At 35.7% G+C, this 27,948-nt stretch overlaps 1 pseudogene; it reads right to left on the reverse strand.

Annotated features, from left to right (window-relative positions):
• LOC109107657 lies at window positions 1–27,502 on the reverse strand (annotated as a pseudogene).
• Between the last annotated feature and the right edge of the window lie 446 nt (window positions 27,503–27,948).

Raw genomic sequence — 27,948 nt, forward strand, 5'->3', positions numbered from 1 at the left:
TAATTAAGTGAGAAGTGCTTTTCAATGCAGATCTTTATTTTTGTCTTTTATTATAAAAAGAAAAGAAAGGCTTATTCATTAAAGCATAATATATTTCTCCTACATTTATTACACACTACGTACAATGCAAATAATCCTCATATTTCATATACATATATATCCGATCTCTGTATGCATTCATGTAGTGAGCCAAACTGGCCCTGACAGAGTCTATATTCACAGAATACATTCCATGGGAAGGGGCTAGCAGAGGGGTTCAGGGGTGCGGGGTTGGCGTGCAGAGGGAGACGAAAGTCCATTTCTATGGAATGGATGCGTATATCTTCCCATAGAAATGGCAGGGAAGAGAATGCTAGATCCCTTCTGTAAAATAAGAAAAATACTGTCTGTAAATATCCCTGTTTTATTGGGACGCTCTCGTCAGAACACTCAAGCCTCTGCTGTGATCTCTATTAAAGAGCAAGACTAGATGTTCTGTGACATTTCTTCTGATTTGTTGATGTTATGGTTCTTATTAAAGAAAATACTATCCTTTCTCTTCACTTTGCTTATTCTCTTTTGTCTTTCTAAAATACAAATAGAATCAAATTGCCCCCTTTTTTTTTTTTTATACATAGGCTGCCACAGGGTGGATCAGTGTTGATCGCTGGCTATTCATTCACAGGTCAAAGGTCATGCCATGGGGATGGATACGGCTCCGTTGGCTCTACTCCGGCTGCGTGTGTGGACGCTGGATTCTGTGAGCTCCTCGCCGTGCTCCTCCGTCTTCTTGTCGGCCAGGGTGGTGAGGAAGCGCAGGGTGACCGTTATCCACTCCTCAGGGAGCAGCAGCAGCAGGAAGCCCAGGCAGATGATGCAGGTGGCAGCCAGACGCACCACGCTGAAGATGACCTCATGCTTCAGCACGTCAATGGCTGCTCACCGCAAAGAAATAAGAAGATAGAGAAAGAAACAGATCTTTTAAAAAATTTAGTTTAAAATACATATGCAAAGTTCTTTCACATGGTTTTGAAAAACTTTAATAGTATTTTTCAGAAAAATACTATAGAGTAAATAGATTTTTTCTCACTATATTTTTTCAATAACACTTTTAAAACATTTTAATTATTATTATTTTTTAAATGTAATAATTAATAAATATCAGTTCTTTAAGTTTTCATAGTGCATCAACAAATCGTGTTTCATTACAGTAGATTTCAAATATTTTTCGAAACTTATTGACCTTGATGACAATCAGTCATCAGGGTCTGCAGGGGTCCTCTTTATGATATCATTTCCTGTTTTATGCTTTTTTCCCTACATGTTTCTGCATATTGGTTGCACTGCATTTGATTTGGTGGACTAAAGTTTTTTCCAAAAATATTAATAAGCAGTAAAGCCATTAAAAATTTTTTTTTTTAAAGAAATACTTATAAAATTATGGCAAACTATCAATAAGGTTTCCTGTCAGGATTATTATAGTTAACCAAAAAAAAAAAAAAAAAAAAAAAAAACGTTTCTTGAAATAAAATTAATGTTAACTAAATTACATACTATTTTATAAACTATAAATTTTATTTTTATAATGTCTAATTACAAGTACTTAATTTTTGGAATCTAATTTTGCAATCCAGATGACTTAATCTGTTACTACTCAGCTAAGTATATATATGTATATATATAAATTATTTTAAGCTAGTTTCTTTAGTTTAATGTGATGTACTAAAATAATTAAAACTAAACATGAAATAAAAATAAATAAAAACCATAAAGACATTTAAAAACCAACAAAAAAAGAAAAAAAAAGAAAAAATACACAATGGAATTACTATAAATTTTACTAAAATAAAAAAAATAAATAAAACAAGAAAATTAAAAAAAAAATCTAAATATTAAAAAAAAGTATAATGGTACCTTGAATGTAAATATTATTTAAATATTTTATTACATTTAATTAAGCTTTTTTTTCTTTGTTGTGATATCAGGATCACTTTAAAAAAAATCTAAATAATTTTACTTAAGAAATTAAAAACATGCTCACCTACACAGGTGTTTTCACATTAGTCTAAAACATCAAGGTATTCCGAGTGGTTTTTATATGTTGCTCTGTGGTTGCTACGGTGTTTTGGGTGGTTACTAGGGAATTGCAAGATGGTGCTTGCTGGTTCATTTGAACATGGCCCACCAATATTCTGGTCCATAGAGACAATATGTCTCAGATGTTTGTACCCATATTATCATCTTTCAGGCTGATTGCTTAGAAAAATAACAGAATTCAATGCAAACCATTCAGTTAATTCGGCATAAATGATTTATTAACCAGGCTTGGGTAAAAACTGTACAGTAGTTTTACTGATTATTTAATGTAATTAACGGTTGCAGGTTTTCTTCTTCTGACTGTACAGTGTTTTGTTAGCCACTCCTATTAATTTCTTAACTATACACAAGAGTGAGTTTCTGTCATTTAAATGTGGCCTTGTGCCCAGACTGTCTAAATCACCAAGAGCACAAGAGAATTACTGACTCTAGCAAAGTCCTCTCTGCCACGCAACCAATTAACTCCAGTGAAATTAAATTCATTACCGTTACTAAGGAAACGTTCAGCATTAGTTGCTGATATTTTAGGGGGAGGACTCTTTATATGAATAGTAATTGTAACCCTGTGGCTGTTTGTTGACTTCAAAATAAATATAAACTTTTTTAGTATTAACATTGGTTCTCATAAAGACAAAAGTCTTATCAAGTTAATAGCATTGGTCCCCCCTTGACTGGCTAAGAATTTCTAAAATGGTTAATAATAATAACAGTTAACTATAAATTTACATTCACACTCCATTAAAATGCAGTACACAGACAAACATTAGTAATGTAGCATAAATCACAAATTTAAAATCTAAAGTTTGTTCCAAGTGAATCATATTTGTTTTTCTGAATAAAAGCCACACATACTTTAATAAACTGACCTCGAAAGACAAGGACTTGTTTTTAAAGACAAACACCCTCTTAAGGCATTTACTGTCACCTTGGCAACCTCACCACCCCTTTGTCATTGTTATTTCACCCCTAAATCCTCAAGAAAACTGATAATAAATTGCTTGGTCACCAGAAGCGACGTTTGCGTATGGCAAAGTTTTTCTTAAAACGCCACCACTGTTGGTTCTCGCTATTAACAAACCATTAACTATGACTTTTGCCTCAATAAACTTCTAATAGCTAGTAAGGTAGTTGTTAAGTTTAGGTATTGATTAGGGATGTAGATTATGGTTATGCAGAATAAATGTGCTTTATAAATAATAAATAAACAGCCAATATGTTAATAACAGGCATGCTAATAAGCAACAAGTTAATAGTGGGAATTGGTCCCTGTATATAAAGTGTTACCAGTTGATTTTGCATAAAGAAAATTATGCCTATATTTATTTATACTTGCCTTGTGACATTGTTTTAATGTCAGTTAAGCACATTTTGCACACAAATCCTCATTACCATAATGCAGGAAAAATGAAATGGTAAATACTATTAATTATAATTGTAATAAAATCTTTATTACAGAAATTATTTTATTGCAATATGTAAAAAATATACTGTATTTACACTAATAATAATCTAATGAGAATCATCAATAATTATAAATATTATGATGACAATGACAACAAAAACACCAAGAATTATGTTAGATAGACGAGAGAGACAGACAGAACAGACAGACAGACATAGATAGACAGAACATACAGACATACAGACAGACAGACAGGACAGACAGACTCACACACCTGCATTGCCTGGGACACTGAGTAACGTCCCAATGGATATGAGAATAGGATACGTGAGTACCACTCCTACATTGACCAGGATGTTAAAGACTATGAGAGAGAGAGGGAGAGAAAGCGAAGTAAAACAAACAAACAAACAAAAAAACCCCAGGAACTTTATATGGTTTGGCCATATAGCATCTTTTTTCATTCAGTCCTCTCTAAGTGGCTAAATACACAGAGAACTTGACATGATTTGGACGAGTGACAATAGTTAATGGATATCAAATTATCCTTAAAACGCCCTAGAGATACACAGCTCCACTTCAGTTTAAATATACAGTAAATATAAATGGTTCTGTTACTACTATCCTCTATATAGACTGATGCAGCACATATTGTATATCTAAGAAATGCTACTTCGAGGTGTAAACTGATGATTCTAACCTGATTTCTCTCACTTACTAAGCATTTAAAGCACTCTTGGAAGTGTACTTAAGGGTTGTATTTGTATCCACTACAACACTAACTCACATCTGAACCAGCAGTGATCAAGTGGTAAACTGTCAGCAGGATTTAACTCCAGTACTTGTGTACAAACTGAAGGCTTTAATTATTTATTTATTACCCCCCCCCCCTTCATTGTCAATTTAGTACTGTAGATGGTGCAACATTACTTTGCCAAAAACATTTTTCTCTACAGTTTTTAAAAACAACTAACATATAGACTATTTTTTCAAAAAAAGATTTTCTTCTTAGAAGTTTATGAAAAAAGTCTCCTGTGCTCCTGAAAGTTGCATTTATTTGATAAAAAATACAGTACAATAATAATATTGTGATGTATTCTTACATTAGTTATTTAAAATAACTATTGTATTTTTACATTTATTTTAAAATGTAATTTAGTCCTGTGATGGCAAAGATCATGTAAAGCTATTACTCTAGTCTTTAGTCACATGATCCTTCAGAAATCATTCTAATATGCTGATTTGCCGCTCAAGAAATATTTATTATTATTATTATTATCATTCTTGAAAACAATCGTGCTGCTTAATATATATGTATAAAAAAATGTAATAATTTTTTTTTAAGGATGCTTTGATGAATATATAAAGTTATATTATTGATGACATAATATTAAACAGTAGTGTATATCACTAATATTTAATTATGTTTACCAGTGCCCGAAACATAAAAATCACAGATATTTCATTAGATTATTGTAGATTATTATAGATGTGTGGATGGCAAATGTTGCTAAATTTGGTCAGTAATGTATTTAAAGTAAGGCTGAAGAATCAGTTTCCATAATTTCATGTTACCTAGCCAAAGGCCGGCCACCCCGCAGAGGTAACCCCAGGGCAAAGAGGAGAGGGAACCCCAGTGCTCCACTCTGGTGAAGTACAGGATGAGGGGAAACGCAGGAGATGAAGATGAGATTGAAAAAGCCCATCGTGGAGAAGAAATGAGCAGCCTCGCCCAGATTGGCACTGCCGAGGAACATCTTAAACAGCACCTGAGTGGTACAAATAAAGCATATCAAAAAGAAAGGAGTCTTAATGTCATCAAGGATCTTCTGGGAATCGTTATTTTTCAGCTGCACTCACCTTGTAGAGAGCAGAAGTGGAGGCGGAGCCGACTGCTAAGGCCACACCCATAAAGGAATCTCCATGGAAACCATCAGCATATGCCATCATCACAATGCCTGTGATAGCCATAATGGCAGCCACAATCTAAGAGGAAAGATCACAAAAGACATTATTATTCAATTAAGCCTTTAAAAATGATTGAAGTTCATACCACAATAAATACCAGTGCACATCAGGGAATGAGTTTTCTGGGAGTAATTAGCATATACTAAAGAAGTTATGAGTCCAGATCTGAGACATCAAGTGCAATGACAGTCAAGATTTCTGTCGTAAGCATAATAACAGCTACTGGCAAAGCAAAGCTTTTATTTTTTTTTATTTTTTATACCTGAACGAGAATAAATTCTCATTGACTCTCCATTCAACACTTGTTTCTTCTATACAGCCATCAAGCTGCTGTTTAAATCCAATTTCATGAATCATTTGATACATCAACAGGTAGTGCTTTTTATGTAACTCATTTCAGCATTGCACTCATTTCATTTCACACACTGTAACTATTTCCACGGAGACTGATTCATCTTAATGCCTGTGAGTAAATGTTAAGGATATTGTTATATCAGCCAGTCACTGTCACAAAATTAGTCCTGGCAGTGTGAACAAGCCCCCAGAAAGGTTTTAAATAACCCACAGGGTTTATTTTGTGATAAGTACCAGCTGATTTTTTTTTTTATTGGTAATTTATGTGATTTATTTTATAATTATGTTTAAATGAATTCTTTTTTTGGTTTTGTAAGAAAGTGTGTGATTTTTGTGGTCAAAATGGCAATTTTGAAATAGTAGGTCCTGCTTAATTGTTTTAATGTGCCATTTTAAAATGATCACAGCAGCAAAGCTTTAACATTAAAAATGAATGAAATTTGACATGTATACTTACATTGTTTTGTTGTACCTTGTATACAAAGACAATGCATGTGCATTCACAAAATACAAATCAATTATAACTTGTTTGAGTAGATATGCATTTTGGCTGTTTGTTAGTACTTATAAAGCACATGTTAATGCCTTATTCTGCACAACCATATTTTAGATCCCTTAATCCTATACCATACCTTAAACTTAAAAAAGTACCTAAAATGGTTTGGATGCTTAAAAGTAAATGCACAAGAAATTCTGCAACTAGTTGAGTAATAATCAGGGTTATGTTCTACCTACCCGCACACCCATGAAGCGATCCTTGAGGACAATCCACGACAAGAGGAAGACAAAGGCCTTGTGGCAGCAGTAGAGCGCTGAGACGTCTGTAGCAGTTAATTTTCTCAATGCTAACAGGTACAGGTAGTTAGTAAGTGTCCACAAGATGGAGAAAGGTGCCGTTCTCTTCAGAAACACCTTCAGAGACATTCCGTCCTCCCCAAACAACCGACTACATTCCCTACACAGTGAAATGAGAAACAATAAAGGTTTTTGTTGCATGCTTACCTTGATAATGAAGTACTGTAGCCTACTAATGGTTTAGCCTAGAAATTGAAGGTTTAGTTAGGTAACCAAAAGGTTGCAGATTTTAACTCTGTAAGGGGTTATCTGTGGGCTAGTTAAAGGTTCAAACCAGATTTGATGTCAGTGATGGCAAACGCTGGTTCTCAGGTGTCTCGTAACCAATTGTCACATGCCAATTTTAAATTTTAAGAAGTACAAATGAAGCAAACTTTAGGTCCATTCCAAAAGCTTTAGTCTGAAAGACACCCAAAAATGAACCTAGAATTGTTCAACACAATCTAATGGCATTTTGTACTTGATGAATTGCACCCAAAAATGAACCTAGAATTGTTCAACACAATCATTCAAATTTTTTTTTTTTTTTTTGTTGAATTGGTGTTGTTTTAATAAGTATTATTGTATTTTGTTTTTGATGAATTGGTGGCAAATTCATACGCATTCGTATAATCTCATTCAAACACAACTCGTTAAAAGCGCTTTCACTGGAGCTCGAGTTGGACCCTTGTGTGCGTGACCTGAATTGCAACGGGCAATCTTTGAGGTAACTGGTAGAACTTATTGTATGCTGGGGGGCCTTAAATGGAGACTGAGAAAGCTCCTTCCTCAAAAAAAGGGCTCGCGTCAAAAGACTACGGTGATTATAAAAGTGGTCCTTATGGCTAGGTGCTTTTATTTAGACAATATATTTGTGTGTGGAATAAACAAGATTGTATTAATTTTTTACTGAAAATCACACAAATCTCCTTGTTACATTCATGAGAAAAGTAGCAATGTTCAGTTTGTCTAACAGATCAATTTCAGTATAAAGTGTCAGCATAAAGTGGAAAAAATGACTAAATGTTTTTCATTTTTTACAGTTTACAAGTGCTATTGTACTTTCCTACACAAAAGTTCTGCGTTCACAATCACATCATAAGCCACCAGTCAGGCTGACTTCACCTGAATTTATGGAATGGGTGTCTTGGTGTTTCTCTGGTAGTGGCCACATGCCACAGAATAGTACTAGGGGGGGAAGAAAGAATGTTCCAGTTGGGGTGCTGAACCAGGTGATGAAAAAGGGACAGGAAAAGGATTTGCAATGTGAGCTGGACCACCTGTGTGATGCCCACCCAGCACGAGGAGACACACAGCACCACCAGCAAACCCCCCAGCACCTTGAGCACTGTGTTGACGCAGGTATGATATGCAGTGCCATCTCCACTTGTTTCACTGACTGGAGTCTCTGCATGTGATTCTGAGCCATCCTCTCCTGCAACACACAGGATCAGTAGTGCACCATTACAGCTTCACACAATATACTTTCTTTGCCTCAGGACATCCCAGGTAATAAAATTGGATATGAAAATCCCTGGTGTTTTTTTTGTAGTATGCACCACTGTTATCGTACAATCTAATTCATGTTTTATTGTTCGTGTTATTTTAATTGGATATGTTATAAATGCTTTTTTTTAATTGGTTGTATTTTATAGTGTTATCTAAATTCATGACCTTAAAATGCATTATTATGAAAATGTATGCTAATGATGGACCATCAGATTTGAACCCATGTCCTTTTGAAACACACACACACACACACTGGGTTTTACTACCAAATTAAACGTAATATCTAATTGTTTTTGTGTTATTGTGGGAATTTATTTCCAGATAAATAGTGTGCGTTAAGGGCACTGCGCTTTGGCATTTTTAAGACCCGGGACAGTCTTGCGCACTTTCCTGTTGAATGCACATGCTCTCATGTGTATTTAGATAGGCCCAGAAGACTGCTTATGCCCGAAGTTTACTTTGGTTTTACACAAGTTCCGTGTTTAGTTCGTGTGGTGCATAGTTTTGCAAGATTTTGTACAGAGTTTGTTGATGTTTTTTGTAGTCTTGGTAGCACATGGTAGATTGTGTTTCGTTTTTTGCACTAATTTGTTTTTTGCATTGTTTAATTGTTTGAGTTATGAAAGACACAGCTTTAGTTTAAAAGAGTACAAAGATATTTTAAATGTCATAACTTCTGGAGAGAAATAGCGCAGACTCAGGACTAAGATGAAGCTTTCTAGAGCGCATGTGTTGACCGCCTGTGTTTGTGCACCCTATCAAATGGAATATACGACTGAGGTGCCCTTGAGCAAGGCACCGAACCCCCAACTGCTCCCCGGGCGCCGCAGCATAAATGGCTGCCCACTGCTCGGGGGTATGTGTGTTCACAGTTGTGTGTTGTGTGTTCACTGCTGTGTGTGTGCACTTTGGATGGGTTAAAAGCAGAGCATGAATTCCGAGTATGGGTTACCATACTTGGCTGTATGTCACGTCACTTTCACTTTTTACTTTGAAAGGATGCACTTTCGACTGTATGCATAGGCTGGCATACACGTACAAAAACAAAGTACATTTTGGGCTTAAGTTTGAAACTGAATTGACACTATTCACTATATTTTACATGCAATTACAATTAAAAGACTGATAGACTGAGATTGTCAAACTTCAAAAAGAATCCAAAAGACCATAAAAGTGTCATAAAAGTGGTTCATATAATTTGTTACTGTATTCTATATTATATCCACCTTTATCAGTTAAATTACAATTCCTTAGTTTCTCTGCAAGCACTATTCACAGCAGGAAATGCAAATATACTTTAACTTTGCTCTTACCTGCAGTATAACAAAAACGTTCTGTTCCTGTCTTTTATTTGGTCAAATATTGGAACACAGTATTACTGGCTATTTTTAGGCAGGATTAGGAAATGCTAATTATGTGCTTTGTTGATGTGTTTTATTCATGAGAAATTGACCAACACTTCCTCGTGCAGCTGCCCCTTATGTTTCTCTGCGGTACGTACGGATGTATCGATCAGTAGCTGCAAGAGTCAGTTACCTGCAGGTGAAGCACTAAAGCCGTATGGTTTTTTAGATCTGACTAGGTTGTGTAAAAAATAGCTCCACAGGGTCATGGAGAACCACAGAGACCATTCAGATATAATGGGATAAACATAGAAGCCCAACACCAGAGGGCACCCACCAAAAAATCAGCCAATCAGAATACATCCTGCCTGTCATCAGTCATGACCTCCTTCATAGAAGCTATACTGACAACATTACACATCAGTATGCTGAAGACAGACAGACAGACAGACAGATAGACAGATAGATAGATAGATAGATAGATAGATAGATAGATAGATAGATAGATAGATAGATAGATATGAAAGTGGTGGATGGGGGTGATGGGAGATTGAACAGAGGGGAAGTGCGCTAGTATTATGATGTAGAGTTAGATTGATCAATTTACACCAGGCCAGGAATAAAAGATGACATGCGCTGGTCCATGGTCACTAGCATAGTGTGCTGGGTCAGCAAGCACGTCTACACACACACACGCACACACACACACACAATCACACACACACAATCATACACACACACACAATCATACACACAATCATACACACGCACGCACGCGCGCGCACACACACACACACACACACAAACCACTTTGTCGTTGTGATCCTGCTATCAAGCCATGGATCTCACCCTGACTGAAAGACTTTATGATGAAAATTATGTTATGAAGCTGTAAATATAACAAAGACTGGAGTATGTTGTACAAGAATATACCAGTTTATTCTTTCTATTTCAAAATATCATGTTTAATTCAATGTGTTACTTGGGTTTCGTTGTAATTACTTTTGAGTGTTTTATGGTTAATGTGATTATGTCAAAGGCATAATGTGTTCAAAAATAAAAAAAAAATGTGACTCATACATACAATCACTTGAATACACATTTCATATGGCAAAATGTCCTGTTATCATAAGAAAAAAAAAACTTGTTAAAAGAATTAAATTATTGAAAAGAAATGTTTTGCATAACAATTTATTTCTTAAAAAGAAAAAAAACTTTTATTGATTAGTAATTGTACTATTGCCAAACATTTGTCCACCAAATCACAGTAATTAGAAGAAAAATAAAAAAAAAACCTTAAATAAAATAGGAAATAATACCAAAGAGAAAACCCCCAAAGACTCAAGCACTATAAAATATATATACGTCTCTTAAAATATATAATTTGACATTTTTATAACAAGGCATGGCATTTCAACTAAAAACTGAACACTTTTGATGTGATTTGGCCATTCATTTATTTGAAGGTGGTTTTTTTTTTGTGTGTTTGATAAATAGGTTTAGGTTTAAGGTTCAGGTTTCATGATTTTAAAAATGATAGTGTTATCGCAAATGTGCAAATTACAGAAAATGGTAACATCATGCATGCATGTTCAGTCTATAGGAATATCGTACACACATATTCAAGATGTAAACAAAATATTTGTCATTTTAAGAGTCATTAAATTCAACATAAAAGTTTTATAATAATACATTTACGTTTAGTCATTTAGCAGTTGCTTTTATCCTGCGACAAAATGAGGACAATGAGGACTTAAAAGCGACTTACAAATGAGGAAAATAGAAGCAATCAAAACTAACAAAAGAGAAACAATATGTAAGTGACCAGTCTCGGTTAGCCTAATATATTTATTTATACACACACTAACACACACACACACACACACAAACAAAGAAAAACAAGTAGACAGAATTGAAAAAAAAGCTAGTGTTTTTTTAAATAAAAAAGAAGATAAATAGATAAAGTAGAATTAAAATAGAATAGAAAGTGCTAGAGTTCAAATAAAAGGAAAGGAAAGGGTCAAATAAAGATGGAACAGATGTGTTTTAAGTTGTTTCTTGAAGATGGCTAAGGACTCAGCTGCTCAGATTGAACAGTTAATGAAAAAGGTTAATTTAATTGATTTTGTTTTTTTTTGAGATGGCACAATAATGTGTTGTTCACTTGGAGAACAGAAGCTTCTAGAGGGCACATAACTCTGAAGTAATGAATTTAGGTAAAAGGGTGCAGAGCCAGTGGTGGTTTCAAACATCAATGCATTGAATTTTATGCGAGCAGCTACTGGTAGCCAGTGCAAATTGATGAACAAAGGTGTGACGTGCGTTCTTTTCGGCTCATTAAAGATTAATCTTTCAGCTGCATTTTGGATTAATTGTAGAGGTTTGACAGAAGTGGCTGGAAGACCTTCCACGAGAGCATTGCAATAGTCCAGCCTGGATAGAACAAGAGCTTGAACAAGGAGTTGTGTTGCATGTTCTGAAAGAAAGGGCCTGATCTTCCTAATGTTGTATAAAGCAAATCTGCAGGACCGGGCAGTTTTAACAATTTGGTCTGAGAAATTCAGCTTATCATCAATCACAACTCCAAGGTTTCTAGCTGTTTTTGAACAAGTTATGGTTGATGAGCCTAACTGGATGGTGAAATTTTGATAAAGTAATGGGTTTGTTGAAACCACTAGCAGTTCTGTCTTAGCCAGGTTGAGTTGAAGGTGATGGTCCGTCTTCTAACAAGAAATGTCTGTTAGACATGCTGAGATGCGAGCAGCTATCTTCGGATCATCAAGATGGAATGAGAGGTAGAGTTGAGTGTCATCAGCATAGCAGTGATATGAAAAGCTATGTTTCTGAATGAAAGAACCTAGTGATGCCATGTAGACAGAGAAAAGAAGTGGTCCAAGAACTAAGCCCTGAGGCACCCCAGTAGCTAGATGTTGCGACTTGGACACCTCACCTCTCTAAGTTACCTTGAAGGATCTGACAGGTAAGACTCAAATCACTAGGGTGCTGTTCCTGAGATGCCATTTTCTAATAGGGTTGACAGAAGAATCTGGTGGTTCACCATATCAAAAGCAGTGGACAGATCCAGCAAGGTAAGTATAGAAGATTTTGAAGCCGCTCTTGCCAGTCTTAGGGCTTCAACAACTGAGAGCAAGGCAGTCTCGGTCGAATGTCCACTTCTGAAGCCAGACTGGTTGCTGTCCAGGAGGTTGTTATGTGTGAGAAAGGCAGAGACTAGGTTGAACACAACTTGTTCAAGTGTTTTTGCAATGAAAGGTAGAAGGGAAACTGGTCTGTAGTTCTCTGAAAGAGTTGGGTTAAGAGTGGGTTTCTTAAGAAGTGGGGTGATATGAGCCTGTTTAAATGTTAAGCGAAAAACACCAGTGTGAAGGGATGTGTGAGTGAGTGCAGGTACAATGGCACGAGAAATGGCTTGAAGGAGATGAGATGGAATAGGATCAAGCGGACCAAGTCGGATCAAGTAGTAGGATGATTGGAAAGGATGAGTTAATCATACACAATAATAATAATAATAATTAATAATACACATTGAAATTATATAAAGAATAATATACATAAGGAGTTTTACCTTTTGTTTATCATAGACATTCTCATATGGCATTGACCTCTTTATGCTCAACAGTGCACCAATGTCTGATTCGATTCTAACTTTATAAAGATAGACATATTCAAAATGATGGTAGTTTCCATGTGGTTATCTTGTTTGCTTTTGAAAATGTAAGTATTTTAATTTACAACATTAGAGAAAGGCCTGTACAAACTGAAGGACACTTCAGGGAACAGTAAACGAGACACTGACCTCATTTTGCATTATTGATCGTTCATATTCATACTTCATATGCCTTTCACCTTTCAGACAAAAAGGTATATAAATTCAATGATGTTTAAAGAGCCTAAATGAAATCCTGCAACACCAATAAACTGCCCAGTGAGTAGCCACAAACCTGCTTTAATAAATCTCATTTCATCTCAACACTTTATTAAATAACTTAACCACAAAGCTACCTGATGTTCTAATAATAAAAGCCAATGTTCACACTAAACAAACATGATCATGGCCACAGGGACCATCAATAGGAATTTAATCAGAAATGAACTACAGCTAACAAGCACATTTATTTTATACAATTTAATACAATTATTTTATAAAACAAAGATTCTGCAGTCTGGTTCAACCTTGCATTGTAAAAATACAGTCCTTATAACATCAAGAGTTATGTGTTATGAAGTTGTTACTCCAAGACATACTTCAGATATGAGCCCCTCTGTCCTGTCTGATGTTGAGCAATTCCAGATGTTTTTGACACAGTTGCAGCTAAACCACAACTCAACTCACATGATGTCATTCTTAAAGGAAATAAAAAACCTACCTGACAACTTTTTAGACATATTTTATACTGAAAAAGGGCTCCCACAGTGTGCACCCACACTGACAGACTTTTTATATCCTGCGAATAGCTTGGCTGGATAGCTTAACAACCTGCAGAAACCAACAACACCAGGCAACCGCAGGTCCAAGATGTGGAGGCACAGAAATGTCACATCAATGGTAAATCCCTGGTTTACCACCCCTACATATTTTCACAGCGCGGCACAAAATAAGCATTGCTGGCTAATGTTCCTTCTTTTACCTTTGTATATACAGGTATTTATGAAGGTGTAACACTTTACAAAAATGTTTCATTTGTTGACATTAGTTAACTACTTAAGTTAACATGATAAATCAATGATCACTAATTCTACAGCATTTATTAGTCTTAGTTAATTTTATGTTTAACATTTACTAAGACATTTTTAAAATTTAAAGTTGTATTTGTTAAGATTAGTTATTACACGGCTCTGTGGAATACTTGATTCTGATTGGTCAGTCGCGACATTCCGAGGTATGTTATCCCTGGATAACAACCTGTAAAAGCTAATAACACAGGCTCATCCGGGTAACAGCAGTCAGCGCTCTTGCTTGAACTATTTTCTTTTTCTTGGTGGAAGCTTTGCATTTGTTTAGCTAATAAAATATTAAAACTTGATTCAAAATGGTGTACAATTGTTTAATTATGTCATCCTGGTATTGCGGACTCACTCTCGTTTCATACAAAACCAGCTGCTGCCATTTTGCTACGATTGTTTTGTACGCTGTAATGGATTATAAGAGAACTAACAAGCTGTTAGGGTTTTAAAACATTTTCGTCTTAATTATTTTATTGTCTTAATTATTTTTGTGGTGAAATGTTGAGTAAAACGTGGTTTTGACTGCACCGTTTCCCTTAAATGTCAGTTTTAGTTTGAATTTGCCGGTTGTTTCTCGCACGCAGAATAAACCCCGACAGGGTGATCAGGACCCCAGTGCGAAGCGGAGGGGTCTTGTATCAGCCGGAAGGGGTTTATCATGGATGTACATTATCTCTTACTTAATGCACTGAACTAACATGAATAATGAACAATTGTATTTTTATTAACTAACATTGAGAAAGATTATTAAATGTTGTAAAACAAAAGAGTTAAATTGTAAAGTGCTACCCCTGAAAGACTCAGAAAAACACAACAGCACCATGAAACCTGCATCGTACTAAAATAAACAAACAGTGCATCATTAAATAAAATGTAATTTAATATTGAAAGTGTGATATAAACTGCTGACCTGAGATTACGGGGTCCTTTTCTGCTTGGTTGCAAACACACACAAATTTCTGGAAACTGACACACACACTCAGGGCCGGCCCTAGCATTTTCAAAAGAGGTCCCCCCATCGTACATTTCTTACACTGACACCTTACTGTAAAGCAATGTTATTTGCACTTGTTAAAATTACAAATGACTTGATCTCATTGCTAGTTTTACTTGTTCTTAGTGCTGTGTTCGACATCATAGATCATGACATACTCATAGATCGATTACAATACTATACAGTTTCAAGGGCAGGCTTTAAAATGGTTTAGATCCTACCTGTCCAATCGCTACCACTTTGTTTATTTAAACGGGGAGTCATCTTAATTATCACCAGTAAAATATAAAGTGCCACAAAGATCTGTCCTAGGTTTCAACAATTCAACCCGTTTCAACAATATGTTTTCTAAATCTATCAATTACTCTTATCTTTCTCACTTTCTTTTCACTTTTTCCACTTCTCTGCAGCCATCACCTTCAAACATTAACACACGCTTATTATCGACGCTATTATTACCGAGTAATATCTGAACACTGACATGGGCCCCCTGGTAGCCACAGGCCTCTATGCAACCGATTACATCGCTTATTAGGTCAGGCCGGCTCTGCACACACACATAAACAAACACTTAACACATTTCACACCATACTAACTTAATTCTACATATGTCTAATTTTTCACTTTCTTACATCATCTTCCTTACATTTCTGCTCAAACACACACTAGTTTAGCTATCTAAATAAGAAACCTTCTATCGTTTTCATTAAAAAGTTAATTATAAATACTAGACTAATTATGTTTGTTATTTAACCGTAATCATAACCACACAAACATTGCGTTTTACCTTCAGAGATGGTGCAGGTGAGCACCTGGGCGCTATAGGAGCTGAGAGGGGCCACTCGGGCCGAGTGTTTCTTCATCCTCTCCTCCTTCCTTGGGTGTCCTGAGCTTTTTGGAAGCGTGTGTGTGTGCGTGTGTATATGAGCGGCACGGCTCAACTCCTCCAACAAACCCACTTCATCCCCACGAGCATCTCTCCTGTCACTCCCACAGTCTCTTTCTGGTTCCTCTTGATATCTTTTACTTTGCGGTTCTCCTGCTGTTACTTCTCTCTTTCTGCTAAGTGACAAACTTACTTCTCTTTCTCTCTGTCTCACACACACTCTCAGCGTGGCACATATAATCGTACTGTCGTGCTCTAGAGTAGATGTTGCACTGTCATGCTGCTATCCTGCGTCTCCTAGGGAGACTGAGCTTCAGTGTGTGTGGAATGCAGTCATCCTCTTCATATCTCTCTCCCTCTGTTTCTCTCTCTCTCTCTCTGTCCCCGCCTCTTCTCCTGCTCAGAGTATCCTTTGCTGTTTTTGGAAGGTAACCAAGCAGCTCAGGCTAATTATGCTGCATAGGCCCCTCTCCCCTTTTTCTCTTTCTCCTCATCGTTCTTTCTGCTTTTCCAATCTGCCATTTTTGTTCAGTCAGTTTCATCTTTGTCATGTTAGATTGATGAGGCAGTATGATAAAGATGAGTAATTTAGTAGAGTAAGAAAGTAGCTTTTTTTCTTTTTTCTTCCTCTCTCTCCTTGCCCAATCAAACACTTTCCTTCTTTCATCAGCACTTGTGCTCCACTTGAAGGCCCTTCACTGCTCGCTTTAGCAGATGTCTTGTCTTTCTGTCTAAGCCTCTGTAGTGTTATGTTAATAAAACCCAGTATAGAGCCTTGGGGGACTTCATAAAAAGTCTTGTCTCTGAAAATTCAGTTTGTTCCTGGATGAAATTATACAATAATGATACACATGATACCTGTTAATCTCTCAAAGTGTCAGGAAGTGGGAGTCTGGGAACTGTACTTTTGTTTAAGTGGGAATTGCTTTTAGAATAGTTGATGTTTAACAAAAAACATTTGGAAAAAATGAAAATTCTGTAATCTTTTACTTGCACTATTTGGTCTTTCTTCCTGCATAACACAAAAATAGATTTTTGAAGTATGTTAACACTGTACATATTATGCAAGGATACAGTGACCATAACAACTATGTCTTTCTTTTTTCCGTGGTGTAATAAAAGAGGAGTTTTTTTGAATGTTAGAGCTGCTCTTTTCCATACAACAAAAACAGTGATCTGGGTTAATCAGGACTAAAACTAGAGGTGCATCCCAATTTATGTACTTAGGCACTATTCTATGCTTAGTATAAATAGTGCAAGTAAAAGTGCAACAAAAAGTGCACTTCATATACCCAGATGATGCACTTTATTTAACTGAAAAAAACAAAGTATGTTGGACACTTCATGCAGTACAGTATGGAGTACATAGTATTATAAGTGCGTAGTGTATAGTGCATTATTTGGGATACAACAATTGTTTTTGTTAACAATATATATATATATATATATATTTATACACACACACACACACACACACACACACACACACACACCACACATATATATATATATATATATATACTAAACTAGCATAGTTTTATTTAGCATAGTAAGTTCACAGAAAGGCCCATTCAAACCAAGACACATTTTCTGCAGGTGTTTGCAGTTTTTACTCTTTGGTCTGAACAAATAAATCATATGCAAAAATCAAACTGAATCTCATACAAAATGGTAGAATATCAAAACATTCATAATTATGTCTTTTTATCTTATACTTTTTATGTGAAAATTCTGACTTTTAATCTCAGTTATGATTTATAAGAAAACAACAACAACCATGCAAAACATTTGTGTTGGTATGAACATTTATGTAGCCTTTATGTAGAATTCAAATTTTAGTTTGTTCCTCGCAGAAGCTATGGAATGGCTTTGTGGTCAACATACTGTATATGCTTTGCTTAAGGGAAAAGAGCAGCTTAAACATTTAACAAAGTATATCCTTTTGTGATCCTTAAAAATCCTTTGAAATGTCATAAGTCATGCTTGTGAGAATTTATTTTTATGTTTTGGTGAACTATTTCATAAAAGTTACTTTATTGTGTGAGCTGTGCGGTCCTGGGATTTTATCGGACTAAAGGGGGTCTTTAAATCACAGACCAGTTTGAGTATCAAGTACCCCTTTAGTAGGCCTGCCTGGTCAGAGCAGGGTCCATTAGACCCTGCTTGGTTTTCATGGCCTTGCATTTAATATGTCTCAGTGATGCTTGTTCCAGTGGTCCCAGCCATGCATTCGATTAGCGAAACACCCACCTACATCTGTTTTCTTCCCCTTTTCACATTTCAACAACAATACATATACAACATATATACACACACACAAAAATAAAGCCTTCTGCCTCTCATTCATTCACATTGGCTTGATTTAACACAACACACACACAAACACGTACTGCATTGTGGTCCACCAAATACTCCTGAACTCAAATGAAGCTTGTTTGCTTAGCCAGCACTCATTATACTGGCAAATTTGTAGCAGGTTTTTAAGAAGAGTCAGATTTCTAGGATGAGCTCAGAGCGTGTCACCTAGCAGCAGCTCTGGTTGTGCTATGCCAGGAAATGTAAATGCCACTATGTTTGTCTTAGCGATTTTGATTTATTTTCTCCTCGAACAAACAAGTTTGATTTTCTATCCTCAATTCCTAATCCTAATGTTACAGAAAGCTTCCTACATTTTGGCAAATTATTGAAAACATTACACAATTTTTAAATTATTATTATTATTAAATGTGTAAATACTATAATATATACAGGTGCTGGTCATATGATTAGATAAAAAAGTTGATTTATTTCACTAATTCCATTCAAAAAGTGAAACTTGTATATTATATTCATTCATTACACACAGACTGATATATTTCAAATGTTTATTACTTTTAATTTTGATGATTATAACTGACAACTAAGGAAAATCCCAAATTCAGTATCTCAGAAAATTAGAATATTACTTAAGACCAATACAAAGAAAAGATTTTTAGAAATCTTGGCCAACTGAAAAGTATGAACATGAAAAGTATGAGCATGTACAACACTCAATACTTAGTTGGGGCTCCTTCTGCCTGAATTACTGCAGCAATGCGGCGTGGCATGTTGTTGATCAATCTGTGGCACTACTCAGGTGTTATGAGAGCCCAGGTTGCTCTGATAGTGGCCTTTAGCTCTTCTGCATTGTTGGGTCTGGCATATCATATCTTCCTCTTCACAATACCCCATAGATTTTCTATGGGGTTAAGGTCAGGCGAGTTTGCTGGCCAATTAAGATCAGGGATACCATGGTCCTTAAACCAGGTACTGGAAGCTTTGGCACTGTGTGCAGGTGCCAAGTCCTGTTGGAAAATTAAATCTGCATCTCCATAAAGTTGGTCAGCAGCAGGAAGCATGAACTGCTCTAAAACTTCCTGGTATATGGCTGCGTTGACCTTGGACCTCAGAAAACACAGTGGACCAACACCAGCAGATGACATGGCACCCCAAACCATCACTGACTGTGGACTTAAGCAACGTGAACTGTGTGCCTCTCCTCTCTTCCTCCAGACTCTGGGACCCTGATTTACTTTCATCAGAGAACATAACTTTGGACCACTCAGCAGCAGTCCAGTCCTTTTTGAAGCGAGACGCTTCTGACGCTGTCTGTTGTTCAAGAGTGGCTTGACACAAGGAATGCGACAGCTGAAACCCATGTCTTGCATAGGTCCATGCGTAGTGGTTCTTGAAGCACTGACTCCAGCTACAGTCCACTCTTTGTGAATCTCCCCCACATTTTTGAATGGGTTTTGTTTCACAATCCTCTCCAGGGTGCGGTTATCCCTATTGCTTGTACTCTTTTTTTTCTACACCACATCTTTTCCTTCCCTTCGCCTCTCTATTAATGTGCTTGGACACAGGAGCTCTGTGAACAGCCAGCCTCTTTTTCAATGACCTTTTTGTGTCTTGCCCTCCTTGTGCAAGGTGTCAGTGGTCGTCTTTTGGACAACTGTCAAGTCAGCAGTCTTCCCCATGATTGTGTGTAGCCTACAGAACTATACGGAGCGACCATTTAAAGGCCTTTGCAGGTTTTTTGAGTTAATTAGCTGATTAGAGTGTGGCACCAGGTGTCTTCAATATTGAACCTTTTCACAATATTCTGAATTTGGGATTTTCCTTAGTTGTCAGTTATAATCATCAAAATTAAAAGAAATAAACATTTGAAATATATCAGTCTGTGTGAATTAATGAATATTAATATACAAGCTTCACTTTTTGAATGAAATTAGTAAAATAAATAAACTTTTTGATGATATTCTAATTATATGACCAGCACCTCTCTCTCTCTCTCTCTATATATATATATTATATATATATATATATATCTATATATATATATATATATATATATATATATATATATATATATACACACACACACACACACAAACACTAATAACATATCAACTAATATGTTGATTTGGTGCGCAAAAGCATTTTTTTTATGTTAAAAACATATTTTTGTAGAAACCATGATACTTTTTTTTTGTATCAGACTTTATTCATAATAGATTTTATTTGTAACAATTAAAAGTCTTTACTGTCACTTTTGATCAATTTAATGCATCCATGCTAAATAAATGTATGAATTACTGTATAACTTTAAAACCCGACATTCTGAACAGTGTAGTTAATTTTATAATTCAAAACAAACTTACAGTGCCACTTAGTTATCAGTTTCAATGTCATTCAAACATTATTATTTCTATCATAAAGGTCAAAATGGTTTTTAGATCCACTGTAATATAATTTAACATAAATGTTTTATTGGAGTTGTTTCTTTACACACACACAGGAAGTGCATCTACTACTCTTTCTCTCCAGTCAATTGAGTTTGCATTCAATCACGTACAGTATATCAATATCTTTCACACCCAGAGAAAAATATAAACCCCAGCAGCGCATAGAAAGACAGAATTATTGAAAGACAGATTAATATTTCCGCAGTTTTATATTACATATTCACACACACTTGATGATGGATTTTGTGTCAAGACATCATATATTTTGTGATGCCAAGAAGAAAATTAAACCACATCCTTTTTAATGACTTAACTTTTCTATTGCTGATATATTATTAAAATATTGCAGACACTAAACTATAATCTACTTCTCCTGTACGGAAGATTAAAAAAAGCACAAATATGGAGCTATACTGAGTAATGGGTTTATTTTCAGCCTCTTTTATTAAATGGACACCTGCCATTCAAGATGCCTGTTGTTTCATCCAATGCCCCCCTCCTCTTGCGTCCTGCCATAGCAACGCCTGGCCCTTGTGTTCCACCTTCGCCCCATTCAGCACCTTTGTCATTTAGATCAGTGCCATGTTCCTCCACCATTGTCCACAGACCTGCTGCATCCTTTTTGCACGTCTATTAGCTGCATTCTACAAGATGAGAGCGAGACGAGAGGGGAATAGTGCACCCACACGCTATGAGTGTTACACACACTTCATAGCCAATTCGTCAAAACCCCATAAAAGACTTACAAGAGCGGAGGAGTGGCGTGATTCGCATAAATATGAACTTTCTAGTGTCTATCACTTTAGAGTCATGGTTACGGTTTTAAAATAAATTCTAAAGGTCAGGCTACAGCCAGTTGGACACCACCAGGTCTTTCCTGTTAACAACAACTGAGGCTCATTTCTGTGGCATAAGAAAGAAAATCATGCTTTTGTGAATCTTAAATGTGACATAGAAAGTCATAATTATAACATAAAACATCAAAATGAAATATGAGATGCTAAGTCATAATGAGATAAAAAGATACAACGAGTCAAAATTATGACATACTAAGTCATAATTGTGATAAAATGTCAGAAATTATGACAAAAGTCCAAATTATGATATTAAGATGTTAAGTCATACTCATGAGATGTAAAAAGTCATAACTATGACATAATTTTGACTAGGCCTATGTAATAATTTTGACTTAAATCATGCTTAACATCTGAATTTTGACTTAGTATCCCAAATTAGAATTTTGACTTTTATCTCATGATTGATTCAGTATCTCATAATTATTCTGTAAAAATGGTATGATCGATAAGCCATGACAACATATGTTTTTACATTACTTCAACTCAACAAAATAACTAAAGCAATTTTCAACTTTTTCAAATAAGCTCTACAAGATTTAACTCATGTTTTTAAGTCAGTTTAATGTAATTTAAGTTGAAATGTCTTATACAGCTAAGTTGAATGTACTTAAAAAAAACAGCATTTTTTTTTTTTTTTTTTTTTTTAACAGTGTAAAACTTTTTATCTCATAATTAATACTTAGTATCTCATTATTTCTCATGATTTGGCCATGTCCAAGTTGTTACTTTTAGGGCTGCACACATTGGAATCCTAACAGTTAGCTTTCCTGTATATCAGAACTCTTTAGAACCACTGTAAAATGAGAGGAGTGACACCTTTTGGCCAGGCAAAGGGGTTGCAGCTCCTCTCTGAACTCAAACCTTATGATTTGTTGTTGCCAGATAGTCATTCACCAATCCTAATTCTAACCATAACCAAACCTTGGTAGCAGCAAAATGTCCACACAATCAATATTTACCCCGTAAATGTGTGTGTGTGTGATTCAGCAATCTGTGTAAGTGGGATTATGAATATATCACCATGAATCAATAAATGAATGAAGATATATGTGTCAAATGACCAGATGGGGGCAGCACAGGAGTGCACATAAAGTTTAAAAGTATTATATCATTGTAATGTATTAGACGTATATATCGTCAATATTATGCCATCAAAAAGGTAAATCATTATTGCTGCTCATTAATGGTATTTACATGTTGTTTTAATGCAATTTATCAAGAAATGTTAAGAATTTATGCTAATATAGTCCAAAACCCTATTTGCCCTTGGCGTTTAAAAACTTGGAGGGTACTGCATGTCAATGAAAATTACACTATTACATGACCTCTGAATGTGACGTATCTTTTAAGTGACATTGGCTACATTCACACTGCATTTATGATGTGACACAGATCTGTTTGTTAAGATGGAAGTTTTAGTTCTGGTTTTGGAAATAAATTGGATCTGGCACCTTTTTAGATCAGTGTATGCGTCTATTTTGAAAATCAGAATTTGGCACTTTGACTTCAAGCAGGATTATTATAGATAACTAAAGCTAAAACTAAAACCATTAAAAGAAAAAAAAACTTTTTAAATAACTAAAATAACTAATACTATAACTGAAATAAAAATTTACAAAAACTACTGTATATATAGACTTAATTGACAAAATGACAATAAAAATGACAAAAACACAGGAAAATTGCTAAAATTAAAGTTAAAAAGAAAATATAATTGAAAAAAAAAGTTAATAAAAATGAGAATTGTATCTCAAAGATAATAAAATAATGCTGTCTGGAAGTGTGAACTTTACTTTTTATTTGGGTTAACGATTCAGGAACGATTACTTACGTCAGCTGTCTGTTCTGAAGTCTGTAAAGCTCCCAAGTGAGCCTACAGTTAACAGCATCTCTCTGGCTAAGTAGATGAGAAGAGTCCCATTAGGCCTGTTTCTAAAAAAAGCTCTCTAGGCGTGGTGGTCTGGGCAGAGATGGAGGGGGGCATACGTGCGCTGCATTCAGAGTTTAGATGATTGGGTCACATTGACTCTGTGTATGTGAGGTCAGAAGACAACAGATGACACCAACAGATTGTTTCTGGCAAAGGCTATGCTGGATGATTTTTTCTTGGTCTTATTCAAGACAGGTTTAATGGCTTCTAATTAGCAAAGAGTTGCAAAAAGTTTTCAGAGCTTAAGTTTTTTGTAGGATGTATGTTGTAAAGCTGGAGCACATATTTCAGCCAGTATGATCTGATGCAATTACATCCAGCTGGTAGAGAAGTACCATCATGGGTTGGTTAGGAGCTGCTGGGACTCATTAGTTCACAGTACACTGTTCAAGCATCCTATTATACATTTGGACATGAACCAAACTCCCCTAACATTTTACTTTTATGATTATTATGATGACCAAAACATGTAAGAATTAAACTTTTGGTCTAAGATCTTGTTTTGTGCAATAAACAAAAAATCCTACTGGGTTTTTTGTTGAGGGAACCAGGGTGATGTTAACTTGCAAAAAACAGAGCATTTATTATGTAAACCACTATTTAACAAAGTAACAATGTTCAACAATTACACCTGAAGGTAGAAGGAGCACAGAGTCTCTTTTTGTATAATTTGGGCTCCTTGCATTGAGCTTTTGCATCATTTGTGCTCATAAAGGCCCAATGGTGTGAAAGTCAAGTCACCTTTATTTGTTACTTTATACAATATAGTCTCAAAGCAGCTTTTCAGTGATAAAAAGCTTTTCAGTGATGCAAAAAGAATTCAATTCTGCAGTAAAGCAGCTTTAAAAAGAGAAGTGTTGATTCAGTTTGGTTCAATAACTGTGCAACGTTCATCAATTATAGAATGTGTTGGATTCATCAAAAAAGCAGCTCTGCAGAAAACAGTGATGTTATCATAAAGTCTAGTTAAAATTGAGGAGAAAAAAAGTTAAATATAGATGATAAATCACAGAGGCAGCAGCTCCATAGCACTATGAGAGGCTGGATACCCTGTCAGTGGGGTAATATTATATATAGAGTATGGTTTCTTTTCTCTAGATTATTGGGTCACACACCTTTATAGTTTTACTGATTGAATGGCAATTAATGTCAGTACACAACAGACCAAGAAGAACACAGTTTAGAGATAACTGATCAATGGTTCTATTATTTTTCCATGTTGTGAATTCATTTTTTATTTAATAAAATGGTTACATATTTTGTGTTGTCCCTTATTAATGCAGAGTCATCACAAAATAACAAGGATTTATGATGATGTTGTCCAAACCCCTCTTTGCCTGGGGCCTTTCCAAACTTTTGGATGGCAATGTAAATATGCACATAAATTACACTATGAGTGTCACTCACACAAATTTGCCAGTTTTATTTAGCTTTTATTTCTTAAAAGGAATTGGATGGGTTAAAACTAACTGCAAAAATAATTATATATTAATAAATAAATGTATAATTTTTATTTATACTTAAAAAAATATTTTTGTATTTTTTTTTATAAAAACTACGGAGTAATTATAATATATATTATAAATATACAAAAACATTATAGTATTTGTTGCTATAAAAGGTCCAACACACACTTACTGGTTGAGATGCTCTTGAGGGTGAATTCGACCTTCAGCCTCCATGTCCCAGTCAGAAAGCCTCCCTGAGTGTTTCAGGTTCACATTTACAGTAGGTCTGTCTAATGGATATGGTTTACAATCCAATTAATCCCGCCTAACTTTTTTTCTAATATAATACCATGTTTCACTTAGCAAACCTTTACCATTAAAGGTGTAAAATAGGTTGCAAACACTCTTTTATTTTGACTTTAACAAATTTAACTGTTGTATTCATCAGTCATGCAAGAAATAGACTTGAATTTGCCAATTTCCTCAGGATTAAATATGCAATGGATGTTATTGAGTGAGTTTTGCGAAACCAATACTTAACTGGTTTATAATTTAAAAAAGCATACAGACAGAGTTCATTGGGACGGATGGTGATTACAACTAGTTCTGTTAAATAATAGTGCTTTCACACTGTTCTTCTTGCCTGTCTATGACTGACACTTTAATTCACTACATATACTGCTGAGTCAGGTCTTAAAACAGTGGTGAGCATGGCATAGTTTCTGAGGAAACATTTCAATGTGACACCTTCGCATAAAAAAATAAATAAATAAATCTTCCAAAAACCTTTTTGGTTGAGCACAATAATCATTGCTTTCAACTAAGCATTCCTAAAAAGAACAAAAATGTTTCAGCTTCATTTGGAAAGTCATTTGAATATGATTGTTTTTGTTTTTTTTTGCATTAATTTGCATATCTGGCACCCCCCCCCAGTCATGTGTGATGCATTTATGTAATACGTTGAGTGGCAAAAAGGTGAATGCAACACAAGGGTTAACCATATACCATCCTCAGGGACTTTGAGGCATCACACAAATGCATGCACGCATACAGTACACACCGACATTCATTAGACATGATGGTTCATGTATTTACATACTGTACCAGTGTAATAACAGCACACCAGACACAGGGCTACACCACCACTCATGCACTGACCATTATGTAATATGTTACACTTACACTTGGCCACAATAATAATAATAAAACAAAAACATTAAAATCCTGCATGCTAACAATTAAGCAGAACCTCAAATCTGTCCTGTGCCAAGACTCTTTCGATTGCATTAAAATAAACTGAGGGTACTGAAATTCAGGAATGGCACACAAACTACAATTAGGATCCAATCACCACTCTACTTCATTCACACTGCCATTTAAATAAGCGTTGCATTTTGTCTAACATATCTTGCAATATATATTACTTGCGATTTCTTGTTTACTTGTAAATGCACATTGACTTACTATCAATGAATTTATGAGTGTGCTGTGCAGTATGATTATATGTATTCAGCCAATACTGCAAAGTTGTCTGCAGACAATTGGAAACACATTTATAGTTGTTGACACTAAATTACTTCACTTATGGATCTAAACTGTCTATAAAGGAGCATTTCATTATTATATCATCTATTATTTCGCTATTTGTTACATTTTGAATAGGTTTAATCTGATTATTTTTTTTGTTTATTTATTTTCTATTCTTTATTTTTATTTCTTATATCTATTTCTATCCAGTTCACCCTATCCTGTTATACTATTACATTCAAAACTTCAACAAAAAGTTCTGCCGACTTTATTCATGTGTTAAGGTTTATGCAGTAGGCTACGCACGTAACTTGTGAACAAAGCGCCCTGCAAACAAAATGAGAGAGAGTCCGCACAGCATGTGTTTCCTTCACATTCACATTATATAGATTCACCATTCAAGGCCAGCACAGCGTGCAGACAGCTGTGACTTGATCTCGACACCATTACTATTGCATTTGTTATTGCGTGTGTTTTTAAACACTTACTTCTGTGGCTGGAGAAACCAGGTTTATAGCCGTAATAACCAGTAATTCGTAAAATCCGATCCTCAATGTCATGGACCCCGTTGGCCGTCACTTGAGGCGCATCCCAGCGGATGGTCACCTGCGGAGACGCCTTGCCCGCTAGGTGCGGGCTCTTGCCCGGTAGGTGCTCCAGGCGAATGCAGGGCTCCTCTCCCGAATTCTGGATCTCCATGCTGCTCATTTTACCTCCGCACGGGCAAAACGGCAGCTTTTAGGTCGCAAGCGATAACCATACGAAACCGGCTGTTGAGAACATCACCCGAGACAAATTCCAGCACACGTTGCTTTGAGGAGTCGCTCAGGGTTGTGTGAAACTTGCCCAGCGTCTTTCATGCATCAGACAGCAGGGGGCGTCACGCTGCTCCGAACAGATGGTAGCAAGCACTGGGAGGTCCGATTCATTTTTGCGAATCGGTTCGTTCGGATAGTTCGTTTCAGTGAACCGCTTTACAAAACGGATTCTATGCAGTTATCAGCGTTTTATTTTTGTGGTAAAAATAAAACTTAAGTAAAGTGTTTGACTGTGTGATTTAACAGAGTGCTGTTTTGTTTATTACACACCTCACAGTTACACTGTGTTTGTGATTTACAAACGCGATTCGGTTCGAATGAATCAATAAAGAGAACCCGTTCAAAAGAACGATTCGCTCGAAATCCATGGTATCACGGTAGAGTGGACGCAGTGGAGTGCCGTCGTTATTACAAAAGAGGAGACACGAGTGCATCGTGGTGCCATAATCATGTTACTATTGGGCTCCTCCCTGAAATATTTTAGCCTGGAATG

Source organism: Cyprinus carpio, unplaced genomic scaffold (genome assembly GCF_018340385.1).
Source record: "Cyprinus carpio isolate SPL01 unplaced genomic scaffold, ASM1834038v1 S000006728, whole genome shotgun sequence".
Taxonomy (NCBI): Eukaryota; Metazoa; Chordata; class Actinopteri; order Cypriniformes; family Cyprinidae; genus Cyprinus; species Cyprinus carpio.